The sequence below is a fragment of the Dipodomys spectabilis genome, unplaced genomic scaffold, assembly GCF_019054845.1.
Source record: "Dipodomys spectabilis isolate Male_0828 unplaced genomic scaffold, ASM1905484v1 ptg000017l, whole genome shotgun sequence".
In the NCBI taxonomy this organism is placed as follows: Eukaryota; Metazoa; Chordata; class Mammalia; order Rodentia; family Heteromyidae; genus Dipodomys; species Dipodomys spectabilis.
Genome location: NW_024870694.1, coordinates 10,197,813 through 10,212,623, shown reverse-complemented (window position 1 = coordinate 10,212,623; position 14,811 = coordinate 10,197,813). Strand labels below are relative to the sequence as shown.

The 14,811-nt window shown below is 43.6% G+C and overlaps 1 protein-coding gene across 1 annotated transcript in view; it reads left to right on the top strand.

Annotated features, from left to right (window-relative positions):
• Positions 1–14,811, top strand: part of Ubxn7 (UBX domain protein 7) — a 62,810-nt gene that overhangs the window by 9,568 nt on the left and 38,431 nt on the right. The window lies entirely within an intron of this gene.

The window sequence follows — 14,811 nt, the reverse complement described above, 5'->3', positions numbered from 1 at the left end:
CTCATATTAAGTAGGCATCGCAGGAGATCTTAGAATTACTTGTTTTCTTTAGGGCTTGAACATGACCCATTTCTTTTTTTTTTTTTTTTGGTCGGCTGTGGGGCTTGAACTCTGGGCCTGGGCGCTGTCCCTCAGCTCTGCAGCTCAAGGCGAGTGCTCTACCACTTGAGCTACAGCGCCACTTCCGGTTTTCTGGTGGTTTATTGGAGATAGGAGTCTCACAGTCTCTCCTGCCCGGGCTGGCTTTGAACCTCGATCCTCAGATCTCAGCCTCCTGAGTAGCTAGGATTACAGGCATGAGCCACCAGCGCCCGGCACATGACCCATTTCTGACTTGATTAAATGAAAAATTGAATGCCCAGAGAAGGAACTGGCATAGGGTTATAAGATCTCTCCCTACTGTGTGAGTGTTTCTTTACTGGGGGATTGTTTACCTTTTTCCACTCAAGGCTGATGACACTACTATTTGTGCCATACCTTCACTTCTGGCTTTTTGGTGGTTAATTTATCTGCCCTGGGCTGTGATCCTTAGAGCTCAGCCTTCAGAGTAACTATGATTATAGACATAAACCACAAGCTCTTGACTCACCTTCCTTGTTTATTTTTAAGATCTTCATATGTACAGGTAGTTTTGTAAAATATGATAAAAATTAAGATGCAACTAATACAAACCCAAATTCCTCTTTTAAAGGTTATAACATGTAAGTGCTGGGAATGTAGTTCAGTGGGTAGAGTGCTTGCCTAGCATTTGTAAAGTCCTGATTCCATCCCAGGTATCTCTCTCTGTCTCTATCTGTGTTGTGTGTCTCTCTCTCTCACACACACATACACATACACAAATTAAGGTAAATTTGAAATGTTTTCAATTCTTGAAAGTGTTTTTTTTTTTTTTTTTGTCGGTCGTGGGGCTTGAACTCTGGGCTTGGGTGCTGTCCCTCAGCTCTTCAGCTCAAGGCGAGCGCTCTACCACTTGAGCCACAGCGCCACTTCCGGTTTTCTGGTGGTTTATTGGAGATAGGAGTCTCACAGTCTCTCTTGCCCGGGCTGGCTTTGAACTGCGATTCTCAGATCTCAGCCTCCTGAGTAGCTAGGATTACAGGCGTGAGCCACCAGCGCCCGGCTTGAAAGTGTTTTTAACATGAGTAAAATACATTAGATGGCCAGGAAAAGAGTTATCATACAGCCTGCCTGCTGAGAAAATGGTTCTCCATAAATGGTATGTAGTCACACTATACTAATTTCATTTGTCATTTATTTATTTTGGGTCCAGTTGTGGGGCCTGAACTCTGGGCCTGGGCGCTGTCCCTCAGCTCTTCAGCTCAAGGCTAGCACTCTACCACTTGAGCCACAGCGCCACTTCCGGCTTTTTTTCTTTTTGCTTATGTGGTAGTGGCAAATCGAACCCAGGGCCTCATGCATGCAAGGCAAGCGCTCTACCACGGAGCCACCTTCCCAGTCCCCTAGAATATTTTTTTCTTTATTAATGTATATAGAGCTGGACAGAGCCTTTTTTGTTGTTGTTTGTTTGTTTATGGGGCTTGAACTCTGGGAGCACTCTACCACCACTTCCAATTTTCTTGTGGTTAGTTGGAGATAGGAGTCTCACGGACATTCCTGCTCTGATTGGCTTTGAACCGTGGTCCTCAGCCTCCTGAGTAGCTAGGATTATAGGCGTGAGCCACACCAATGCCTGGCAAGGCATTTTTATTTTTTTTATTTTTCTTTTTGTTGATCATGGGCCTTGAACTCGGCCTGGGCACTGTCCCTCGCTCTTCAGCTCAAGGCAAGTGCTCTACCACTTGCCACAGTGTCACTTCCTGTTTTCTGGTAGTTTAGTGGAGTCTCACAGACTTTCCTGCTCGGGATGGCTTTGAACTGTGATCTTCAGATCTCAGCCTCCTGAGTAGCTAGGATTACAGGTGTGAGCCACCAGCGTCCGGCATTTTTTTTTTTTTTTTTGGGTCCGGTCGTGGGCCTGAACTCTGGGCCTGGGTGCTGTCCTTCAGCTCTTCAGCTCAAGGCTAGCGCTCTACCACTTGAGCCACAGCGCCACCTCCGGCTTTTTTCTTTTTTGCTTATGTGGTGCTGAGGAATCGAACCCAGGGCCTCAGGCATGCAAGGCAAGCGCTATACCACTGAGCCACCTTCCCAGCCCCAAGACTTGCTGACTTCTTTCTTTTTGCATATGTGCGCCCGGCAATTTTTTAAAGATATAATTTTATTTTATTTTATTATTGTATTTTTGTCGGGCGTGAGGCCTGAACTTTGGGCTTGGGTGCTGTCCCTCAGCTCTTCAGCTCAAGGCGAGCGCTCTATCACTTGAGCCACAGCACTACTTCTGGCTTTTTCTGCTTATGTGGTGCTGAGGAATTGAACCCAGGGCCTCATGTATGCAAGGCAAGCAATCTACCACTGAGCCACCTTCCCAGCCCTAATTTTATTGTTACTGAAATGTTGTACAGAGGGGTTATAGTTGCATGAGTCCGGTAAAGAGAACAATTCTTTTTGGACAGTGTCACTTCACTCCCCTATCCCCTACGTTTCTTTCTCTTGTTCCCTGCCCACAAATTGCATAGTTTATTTATATGTAGTATATATTGAATACCATAATTGCATTTGCTATCCTTCTTCTCTCCATTTCTGTGCCCTCTTTTGCCCACCCTCCCCAAAAGATGGCAGCAGTAACAAAAGGCCAGCATTAACAGCCACAACCAACTATGTTTCCATTTCCTGGAATTCTTTAAGAGATAAAATGTTGATACATTCAAATTACTCTGTTTCCATCCCAAAGAACTCAGTGTCATGCCCCCTTGACTGAGATTCTGCTTCTAATTCTTTGGGATATACTCTTAACGTGAAATTAATAGTTCATACCGTAATTTGATTTTCAGGAACTGCCATACTGTTTTGTTTTGCTTTGTTTTTGGTTGGTTGTGGGGCTTGAACTCTGAGCCTGGGCGCTATCCGCCACTCTGATGTGAGCCACCAAACCTGGCCCTGTCATGCTGTTTTTCATGATGACTAAACCATTTTACATCTATCAATAGTACATTGAGTTTCTAATTTCTCCACATCCTCACCATGATAGCCATCCTAATGGGTATAATATGGCATCATAAAAAGGATTTAGGCTAACATATACATAATAAATTTCTAGAGATTTAGCTAAATGTTTTGAAGTTGAGTTTTATTGGTAACATTTGTTGATTTAACATTAAATTGCACATTATCTTTTTTTTTTTTTTTTGTCAGTCATGGGGGCTTGAACTCTGGGCTGGGCACTGTCAGGTGCACTCTTCAAGCCAAGGCGAGCGCTCTACCACTTGAGCCACACTAGAACTTCTGGTTTTCTGGTGGTTAATTGGAGATAAGCATCTCACAGTTTCCTGCCCAGCCTGTTAATCCTCAGATCTCAGCCTCCTGGGTAGCTAGGATTACAGGCATGAGCCCAAGAACCTGGATTTTATTCAAGGCTAGAGCTTTGCTACTGGTTCTACTTCCGGCTGCTGGCTTGATCCTCAGTTCTTAGTTTCCTGAGTATTTAGGATTATAGGCATGAGCCCTTGGGGCCCAGTCCTATATATTAGTAATTTTCTTCCACTTATGTTTCATTAAATCTTGTTTTTTTTCACATCTTTGTTGTTTGTCTTTCTCGACTATAAATTTGCATATGACCCTCTACTTTTTTCAGAAGTCCATTCCACATACCTATATGCTTACTACACATTTTTTTTTTTTGGAGGGGGGTTGGTCATGGGGCTTGAACTCTGGGCTTGGGCGCTATCCCTCAGCTCTTCAGCTCAAGGAAAGCACTCTACCACTTGAGCCACAACACCACTTCCGTTTTTCTAGTGGTTTATTGGAGATCAGAGTCTCACGGGCTTTCCTGATTCAGCTGGCTTTGAACTGTGATCCTCTGATCTCAGACTCCGGATTAGGATTATAGGCATGAGCCACTGACGCCTGGCTTTACAAACACATTTTAACCTTCACGAGGTGCATTGCCGTTATCATGGTCTGTAAAGCTTATGGTCTGTACATACTTTGACACTACAGCTATTTTTTCCAAATCGAGTGATATGTATATTTCTTTCCTTTTGCTTAATATAAGCTGTTCCCCCTTTCTCATTCCCTCTTCCCATCGCTGCCCTTGACTTGCTTAGTTAGTTCACTTTCATCAATGTCCTGTGCAGCTGATAGGCCCCTCTACTGTATTTTTCCTCTGTTTCCCTGATGCTGTGCCCTTCTTCTTCCCTCAGATGTGCATGTGTGTGTGTGTGTGTGTGTATGTATGGCATAAATATATATGGCATATATGTATATATATATATGTATATATACACCATATATGAAGTCAAGAACATGGGGTCATCTAGAAATGATGTGACAAATTAAGAAGAGGTCCTTTATTTCTTGAATCCTGTTTACTTTGTCATATCTCCTTACGTTTAGAGTTTAATGTCCACATATCAGGGAGATGATGTGCGGTTTGTCTCTGATCTTGGCTTACCCCTCTCAACATGATTTGTTTTAGTTCCGTCCATTTCCCTGTGAATGCCATTATTTTGTCCTTTCTAATGGCTGCACAATGTTCCAGTTTTTGGATCTATTCATTTGTAGTGGGGCATCTGGGTTGTTTCTGGGTTGTGAATAGTGCAGCAATGAACAGGGAGGTACAGGTGTCCTTGTATCCTGGTTCCTGTTGCTCAGGATAGATGCCTAGTAGTGGTATGGCTGGGTCATTGGGAAGGTCTGTATTTACCTTTCTGAGGAACCTCCAGACTGCTTTCCAAAGTGGTTGTATTAGTATACATTCTCACCAGCAGTGCAACAGGGTTCCTCTTTCTCTGCATCCCCTCCAGCATTTGTCAATGGCTGACTTTAGGATGTGGGCCATTCTGACTGGGGTAAGGTGGTATCTCAGTGTTGTTTTTATTTGCATTTCCTTTACTGCCAGGGATGATAAACATTTCCTCATGTGTTTCTTTGCCATTTTTATCTCTTCTTCTGAGAAGTCTCTTTGGTTCCCTTGCCCATGTAATGATTGGTTTGTTAGATTTGGGAGGGATTATTTTTTTTTAATATAATGTTTCTATTTATTTATTTATTTTGTGTTTATGTGGTGCCAAGGAATTGAACCCAGGACTTCATGCATGCTAGGCAAGCACTCTACCACTAAGCCACATTCCCAGCCCTGGGAGGGATTATTTTCTTAAGTTCCCTGTATATACTGGATATTAGTACTTTGTCTGATATATTGCTAGTAAATATCTTTTCTCAACTGATTGGCTGTCTTTGTAGTTTGGAAGGAAGCTATGTCTTTAGCTGTGCAGAAACTTTTTATTTTAAGGTAGTCCCATTTGTTTTTTTTTTTTTTTTTTCAGGTAAGGGGTAGGTTTATTCAGTAGACCTGCTGGGACCAGGCAAGGTTGGCACTCCACGTGGCTGGGAAAGGCCTGGGAATGAGAGAGAGCTGGGAAAGAGAGGAAAGAGCTAGAAAAGAGCAGAGAGAGGGGTAAGAACAGTAGCACTCACGTGGTATTCAGGTAAGGGGTAGGTTTATTCAGTAGACCTGCTGGGACCAGGCAAGGTTGGCACTCCACGTGGCTGGGAAAGGCCTGAGAAAGAGAAAGAGCTGGGAAAGAGGAAAGAGAGGGAGCAGAGAGAGCTAGAAAAGAGCAGCAAGAGAGACAGAGAGGAACAGAGAGAGAAAGAGGAATAGAACAGAGAGAGAGAGCTAGGTAGCAGAGAGAGAATAGAACAGAGAGAGAGAGCTAGAATAGAACAGAGAGAGAGGTAAGAACAGAGAGAGAGAGCTAGAATAGAACCTAGTCCCATTTGTTGAGTCTCCAATTTGTTGTGACCCTGGGGCTCTGTTTAGGAAGTTCCTGCCTATGACTAAATTCTGGTGTCTCTCTTACTCTGTCCTGCAGTGGTTTTGAGTATGGTGTTGAGGTATTTAATCCATTTTGAGTTGATGTTGGTGCATGGTGACAGGCTGGGATCCACTTGTAATTTTCTGCATATGGCTGCCCAGTTTTCCTAGCACCGATAGTTGAAGAGGCTATGTCTTCCACTGTATGTATTTAAAATTATGTAATTTTATTTCTAGATCTTCTAATCTATTCCATTGGTCTTCGGGTCTATTTTTGTGCCAATACCAGGCTGTTTTTGTTATTATGGTTCTATAGTAAAGCTTGAAATCTGGTATCATGATCCCTCCTGTGTTGTTTTTTTTTTCCACCTAGAATTGCTTTGGCTATTCTATGTCTTTTGTTTTTCGTAAGAACTTTTGGATTGTTTTCATTATCTTGGTAAAGAACGTAATTAGGATTTTGATGGGGATTGCATTGAATTTGTCTATCATTTTTGGCAGTATGGTCATTTTCATGATATTGATTCTTCCTATCCATGAACATGGAAGGTCCTTCTGTTTCCTTCTTCGATTTCTTTCTTTAGATTTTTGTAGTTTTCACTAAGTAGGTCCTTTACTACATATTTGGTTAGGTTAATTCCTAGGTTTTTATTTTTTAATTTTTTTTTTCAGCTAAGGGGTAGGTTTATTCATCATTCTGGCTGGCCAGGCCATCTTGGTCCTCCACATGGTGAGGAAAGGCCTAGGAAAGAGAGAGAGCTGGGAAAGAGAGAGAGAGAGAGAGAGAGAGAGCTGGGGAAAAGAGCTAAGAGAGAGCTAGAAAAGAGAAAAAAGCTAGAAAAGAGAAGAGTTAGAAAAGAGCAGAGAGAGCTAGAAAAGAGAAGGGAGCTGGGAAAGAGAAGAGAAGGAAAAAGCTGAGAGAGAGCTAGAAAAGAGCAGAGAGAGTGGCTGGGAAGGTGGCTCAGTGGTAGAGCGCTTGCCTTGCATGCCTGAGGCCCTGGGTTCGATTCCTCAGCACCACATAAGCAAAAAGAAAAAAGCCGGAAGTGGTGCTGTGGCTCAAGTGGTAGAGCGCTCGCCTTGAGCTGAAGAGCTGAGGGACAGTGCCCAGGCCCAGAGTTCAGGCCCCATGACCAGACCAAAAAAAAAAAAAAGCAAGAGAGAGAGCATCTGGGCCTGGGCTAGGCCTTATCTAGGGTATGGGCGGAGAAAGGTGTGGCCACATCAAATTCAGCGATGCAGATGTGACCTCTTCCAGGTGTGCCAGTTGCCTAGGTTTCGCAGGTACTGGGTGGAGACTTCGCTGGGAGGAGGGTGGAGTCTGCTCGCCATCTAGGAGAGGACCTTACAATCCAGCCTTTTAATAATCATGAAATAGGGTGCGGATTCTCTCTGGCTACTTCCTGCTGACAAGGGGCATCGACAATAGGGGTAAAAGGCTGGAATTTGGTCCCCTCCCAGAGAAGGCCATGAGCAGCAGCTGTCCCTTGGTGGCATGAGTCCTTAGATGAAGCCTGGAGAAGTCTCATGAGCATTGAGGGGCTGGAAAAAAAAATTCTAGAGAGCAAATAAATGGCAAGAGGAAGGACTTGGGGCTGAAAATGTTGGTAGAAATGTCCCTAGATACTTCTGACATCTAGGGACTAGGTAGAGAAGTCAGGTGACAAAGGCAAGATTATAAATTCCTGTTCAGTTAATAGGTAGACAGGTACAGACATTGGATGGGCAGGCTTCTTACTTCTACTGACCTCCCGGCTCTGGTTAATTTTGAAAGGGCAGGCACAAAGTGGCTGATGTGACATCATCTCCTCTTCTGTCCATGTTCCCTTCTTCCCCAGACTGGCTGAGTCTAGGTGTTCGTTGCTGGGATGGCTTGTCCCAGTTGGTATTCAAGGAGGTTTTGAATTCAAGGCCTGAGCACTGTCCCTGAGCACTTCTGCTCAAGGCCAGCACTGAACCACAGTGAGTTATAGTACCACTTGCAGAGTTTGACTGGTTAGAGATAAGAGTCTTGAGCCATGCTTCCAGCCTGGCTCTTTGCAGGTTAGCTGGGAGATGGAGTCTTTGGGATTTTTCAGCCCAGGCTGGCTTTGAACTGAAATCTTTGCCATGAAAACCCTTTATTAGTTCCAATTAAAGCAACAAGGAGATCAAATAGAATAAGTAGAGCTTACCTGGTCCTTATCAAGAATTGACCAACAAATATTCTGCAATGACAAAACTCATTAGATGTGATGAGAATTTTAGCATAGATATGCCCAGTATTTTAGAACCATGTAGTCAGTAGTAGAATACACAACACAAAACACAAAAGGCAAAACTCAAAACCTAAAATTTTGACAATGTTTAGGCATCTTTGCTAACAAAGCACATCAGATGGTTGGGCCTCAGTTACCAGGGCCTGTGAAAAGAGCAACTTGTTAGCAAGGCACCTTAGAATAGATGGATGGAGTAGTAAGCTTGGTGGAAGGTTAAGGGTCAGATGGGGCCAAACCCTTAACCTACCATGTGGCCAAGATGGCGAACTCAAGATGGCGAATTTCTGAAAAAATGCAAAGAAAGCCTGAACAAATAGATCAAGCCTACATTGGCTAGCCTTTGAGAGGGAACCTAGAGAGGGGTCCCCGGGAACCAGCCTGCGTCGCACTCTTCAGGGCACAAGCCAAAATGTAGAAAAGAGAAAGGGAGAGATAGGGAAAGTTGGACATGAGTGGCAGAAAGAGAGCAAAGAGAGCCTGAAAGTAAACAGACTTCTGACCATTTACCATTGCAGTGGCAAAAACTGTCTACATTTGAGAATGGCATAAAAATGAGGCGCTCTGGCTTTCCAGGGAGCGCAGGAGGCATTTTAAAGGGATTTCACAGCTCAGGCGTGATTCGCAGCACCCCATTAAATGAGTAGGAGAGTCAGTCTAGTGAGTGAAGGAGAGCTGACCAGGCAGAAGCAGCGTCCCCACTTCCTCCAGAGCCCTCTAGAGAGAAATGGCCAAGCCCCCAAAGCCAAGCATCCTCGGCTTCGGAGGTGACTAGCCTTTCAGCTAAAGGCCGTAGGTGCTCTCTGGCGTGGCGCCACGTCTGGACAGAGACTGAGCAACAGAGAGCCGTAGAGTAGTTTCACTCACCAGAGTAGAGAAGTGGTGTGGACGTGGATGTGAAAGCCAGCAATGGTATCAATGTGCTGGTATTGATGGGTTTGCAAAAGGCTGTCGGAACTGTGGGTATTCTTCAGAGCAAAAAGGGAAGAACAAACAGAAAAGAAAAAAGAGGAAAAAAAGCAGCGGAATCCCAGCTATCCTGACTTTAAGCCCTTTATCCAAGTCACGGCACCATTTATGTTAGGTTTTTAAAAAGAGGTAGCCAAGTAAGAACAGCACCACGCATGTGGTATTCAGGTAAGGGGTAGGTTTATTCATCGTTCCGGCTGGCACCAGGCCGTCTTGGTCCTCTACGTGGTGGGGAAAGGCCTGGGAAAGAGAGAGAGAAAGAGAGAGAGCTGGGGAAAAGTGCTAAGAGAGAGCTAGAAAAGAGAGAAAAAAGCTAGAAAAGAGAAGAGCTAGAAAAGAGAAGGGAGCTGGGAAAGAGAAGAGAAGGAAAAAGCTGAGAGAGGGCTAGAAAAGAGCAGAGAGAGCTCATAAGTTTTTATTTTTTATTTTTTTTTTGGGTCCGGTCGTGGGACCTGAACTCTGGGCCTGGGCGGTGTCCCTTAGCTCTTCAGCTCAAGGCTAGCGCTCTACCATTTGAGCCACAGCGCCACTTCTGGCTTTTTTCTTTTTGCTTATGTGGTGCTGAGGAATCGAACCCAGGGCCTCATTCATGCAAGGCAAGTGCTCTACCACTGAGTCACCTTCCCAGCCCCAGGTTTTTATTTTTTTGAGGTTATTGTGAATGGAGTTGTTTCCCTGATTTCCTTTTCTGCTTGTACATTGTTGGTGTACAGAAAGTCAACTTTTTTTGTTTGTTTGTTTTTGGTCAGTCACAGGGCTTGAACTCTAGGCCTGAGTGATGTCCCTCAGCTCTTCAACTCAAAGCACTCAAAGCTAGCATTCTACTAGTTGAGCCATAGCACCACTTCTGGCTTTTTCTGCTTATGTGGTGCCGAGGAATCGAACCCAGGGCCTCATGCATGCAAGGCAAGCACTCTACCACTGAGTCACCTTCCCAGCCCCGGCAACTGATTTTTGTGGGTTTTGTTTCCTGCTACTTTGCTAAAGTGTATAAGTTCTAGGTTTATAAGTTGTAGGAGTTTGGGGGTGGAGTTTTGGGGGTTGTTTATGTATAAGATTATGCCATCTGCAAATAGGGATACTTTAATTTCTTCTTTTATAAATTAAATTTTAAATAGCTATATGCATACAGTACAAAATTTTAAAAAGATACAGAAGGATTGTCAATGGTTCTTGCCCTCTCATCTTGGTGTGATATCTATTGAGCTAAAGTCCTGTGAGATAGCTTTAAGTGAGTTTACTGGTCATTGGTCACATGCAAACACAAATGTGAAGCTAGGTACAAGGTCTAGATACTGAGACAAAACCAATGCAGGTGTTTAAGAAGTTCTACTCTTCTTTTGGAGGAGCCAGACAGTAAGTCAGAATTTATTCTTTTTATTTTTATTTTTTTGTCAGTTATGGGGCTTGAACTCTGGACCTGGGTGCTGTCCCTGCACTCTTCAGCTTAAGGCTAGCGCTCTACCACTTGAGCTACAGCGCCACTTCCGGTTTTCTGGTGGTTTATTGGAGATAGTCTCACGGACTTTCCTGCTCGGGCTGGCTTTGAACTGCGATCCTCAGATCTCAGCCACCTAAGTAGCTAGGATTACAGGCGTGAGCCACCGGCGCCCGGCCAGAATTTATTCTTTAGTAACATATCCATAGGTATAATAATACTACAGGGTTGGGATCCAGGGTTAGTTTAGCTTGTAAATTGATGAGGTAACACTTTTGGTGCTAGATACTGAGACAAAACCAATACAGGTGTTTAAGAAGTTCTACTCTTTTTTTCTTTTTTTTGAGGAGCCAGAAATTAAGCTAGAATTTTTTCCTTGGTAACATATCCATGGGTATAATAATATTACAGGGTTGGGAGCCAGGGGTAGTTTAGCTTGTAAATAGATGAAGTAACACTTTTGGTGCTTCTCAGCAGGTCTGAACTAGATGGGGGAGATGAACATCTCAAGCACGTAATTTGGTTTGTTTATTGTAAATGCTATAGTATGGAGAAGAGGACAGGCAATACCAGATAAATAAGATGAGACTTTATCATAAAGAATCTTTCAGTTTATAAAGACTTTGGAATTCTATAAGAGCTGAAGAGAACAATTAAGGGATTTAAAACTAGCCTTGTATTTTGGAGTTTATTCTAGCAGCCAGGTGAAAGATAGAATGATGTAAGAAGTATGAAGAACTTGATCTAGGGCTGGGGATGTGCTTAGTGGTAGAGTGCTTGTTTAGCATGCATGAAGCCCTGGGTTCAATTCCTCAGTGCCACATAAACAGAAGAAACAGAAGAAGTGGTGCTGTGCCTCTCAAGCACTAGAGCGCTAGCCTTGAGCAAAAGAAGCTCAGAGACAGTGCTCAGGCCCTGAGTTCAAGCCCCAGGACTAGCAAAAAAAAAAAAAAAAAAAAAAAAAAAGAACTTGATCTAAAGCCCTAAATGTTGTAGCAGTAGAAAAAAAAGAAAAGTCGGGGCTGGGAAGGTGGCTCAGTGGTAGAGTGCTTGCCTTGCATGCATGAGGCCCTGGGTTCGATTCCTCAGCACCACATAAGCAAAAAGAAAAAAGATGCTGTGGTTCAAGTGGTAGAGCGCTGGTCTTGAGCTGAAGGGCTGAGGGACAGCGCCCAGGCCCAGAGTTCAGGCCCCACAACCAGACCCTTCCCCCAAAAAAAAAAGAATAAAAGAAAAGTGACAGCTATTAGTAAGAGTCATCACTTCTGTTTCTCACAATAAGGCTAAAGTAGAAAGATGCCATTAATAACCTCACCTCTGAGAAAGAAATCACTGATAATATGAGTAGTGTCTTTAAAAAGTCTTTTATAATACATTATTGAGCTGGCAAGAGGCTAACAATGAATAATGTTGGGGATCTAGATATTAGTTAGCTTTAATGCAAATTGTGGAATTTGGCCAGATTAGATTTAGATGTGTGTGTGTGTGTGCGCGCGCGCGCGCGTGCGTGCATGTGCATGGTGTGTGTGTGTGTGTGTGTGTGTGTGTGTGTTAGTCTGTTCGGCCAGATTAGATGGTGTGTGTGTGTGTGTGTGTGTGTGTGTGTGTGTGTGTGGCCAGATTAGATGGTGTGTGTGTGTGTGTGTTAGTCCTGGGGCTTGAACTCAGGGCCTGGTCACTGTTCCTAAGCTTATTTTTGCTCTAGGCTAGTTGGTGCTCTTATCTTTGAGCCACAGATCCATTTTAGACTATTTTGTGGGTAGTTCCTGTTTGGCCTGGTTTCTAATGCCATCCTCAGATCTCAGCCTTCTGCGTAGCTAGGATTACAGGCATGAGCTATCAGCACCTGGCAGAAACTTTCCTTTCCTTAAAGTATCATGTGGAAACAAACAAACAGAGCTTTGTAGAAGAGACCTCTCCTCTTCATAAAGCTAACACTTTGATATTTCAACTCTGTGTATGTCCATCAGATAATAGGGAATGATACATATTTAGGAAATGATACCTAAGGAGGGTCTTTGGTCTTGAAAAATTTGCAAGTCAAGCATGTACTTATGCTAAGCACTGGTGGCTCACGTCTGTTATCCTAGCTACTCAGAAGACTGAAATGATCAAGAGTATCATGGTTAGAGACCAGTCTGGGCAAAAGTAGCCTGGGAAATTCCATCTCCAAAATAACTAGCCAGCCAAAAGCTAAGTTGGATGTGTGGCTCAAGTGCTAGAGTGCCAGCCAACCAAGCCAAACAAGCAGAAGACTTGAGCTCAAAACTGCCCATAACTGTTCCCCCCCCCAACATGAATGTACTTATAAGTGGTCTCTGATAGTACCTTGCAAAATCAATCAAGTCAGATCCTATTAGGAGAAATGTACCTTCAGCCTAGACTTCAAAAATCTGTAGATTAAAATTTCGTGGCACATGAAATTAAAACACAAATTAGCCAGGCATAGTGGTTCATATCTATAATCCTAGCACTTGGGAGTCTGAGGCAGGAAGATTATGAGTGAGTTCTAGGCCAGCCTAGGTTGTGTATAAACAAATGAAACCATTTCATTATGAGCAAGAGCCAGAAGAAACAAAGGATGTGAGAGACTGCAGAAAGTCTCTCTCTCTCATATATATAATTTTTTTTTCTCCTCCCAGTCCTTTGAACTTGGGGCCTGGGCACTGTCCCTGAGCTTGTTTTTGCTCAAGGTTAGTACTCTACCACTTGAGCCACAGTTCCATTTCTGGCTTTTTCTGTTTATGTGTACTGAGGAATAGAACCCAGGGCTTCATGCATGCTAGGCAAGTTCTCTACACTAAGCCACCTTCCCAGCCCAAGAAAGTTTATATTTTGTCATAGTAAATCTAGTAAGTTTGATTAATGAAATAATGAAATAGGAATCATGGTCAGACAAAGAAGTACACAAAAATAAAAGTTATAAAATATTACCATATCTAAAGAGTGAATGTGTGAATCAGAGGAGAGTAATGAAGATGTTATTAAGAATGCAACATAGAAAAACAAAGGAAACAAGCTGGGCATCAGAGGCTCACACCTGTAATCCTAGCTAAGCCAGCCTAGGCAAGATGATGAAACCTTTTTTTTGGAGGGGAGGGAGAAGGTTGTGGGGCTTGAACTCAGGGCTTGGGTGCTGTCCCTGAGCTTTTTTGCTCAAGGCTAACACTCTACCATTTTGATCCACAGTGCCACTTCCAGTTTTTTTTTGGTAGTTTTATAGGAGATAAGAGGCTCATGAACTTTCCTGACTGGGCTGGCTTTGAACTTTGATCCTCAGATCTCAACCTCCTGAGTAGCTACGATTACAGGTGTGAGCCACCGGCACCTGGCTTTAATACTGACAGTTCTTTTTCTTTGCGGGGGTGGCGGGGGTGGGGGGGTGGGTCTGGTCATGGGGCCTGAACTCTGGGCCTGGACGATGTCCCTCAGCTCAAGGCTAGCGTTCTACCACTTGAGCCACAGCTCCACTTCTGGCTTTTTTTTGCTTATGTGGTGCTGAGGAATCGAACCCAGGGTCTTATGCATGCAAGGCAAGTGCTCTACCACTGAGCCACCTTCCCAGCCCCAATATTGACAGTTCTTAACCAGATTTTTCTTTGTTTGGTGCTGAGGCTTAAACCTAGGTCATGGTGCTTACAGCTGGCTTTTTCTGCTCAATGCTGGCATTCTGCCACTTTAGCCATAGCTCTACTTCCAGATTTTTGGTGGTTAATTGCAAATAAGAGTCTCACACTGGGCTGGGAAGTTGGCTCAGTGGTAGAGCGCTTGCCTTGCATGCCTGAAGCCCTAGGTTTGATTCCTCAGCACCACATAAGAAAAAAGCCGGAAGTGGCGCTGTGGCTCAAGTGGTAGAGTGCTAGCCTTGAGCTGAAGAGCTGAGGGACAGCGCCCAGGCCCAGAGTTCAGGCCCCACGACTGGACCCCCCCCCCAAAAAAAAAAAAAAAAAGAGTCTCACAAACTATTCTGCCCAATCCTTAGATCTCAGTTATACTGTAATAGCTAAGATTACAGGTGTGAGCTATCAATACCCAACCCAGATTTTGAATTAGTTTTAGGCAAAAATAGTCCATTTCACTTTTCTTGCTTTGGTATTAAAAATGCCAGAAACAAATGCTAATTGAAATATATTTCTTCTTTTTAAAAAAATTATTATTATAGAGATGATATACAGAGGGGTTACATTTACATTAGTAAGATAAGTACATTTCCTTTTGTACCATGTCATGTTCCCTCATTTATTTCCTTTTGTACCATGTCATGTTCCCTCATT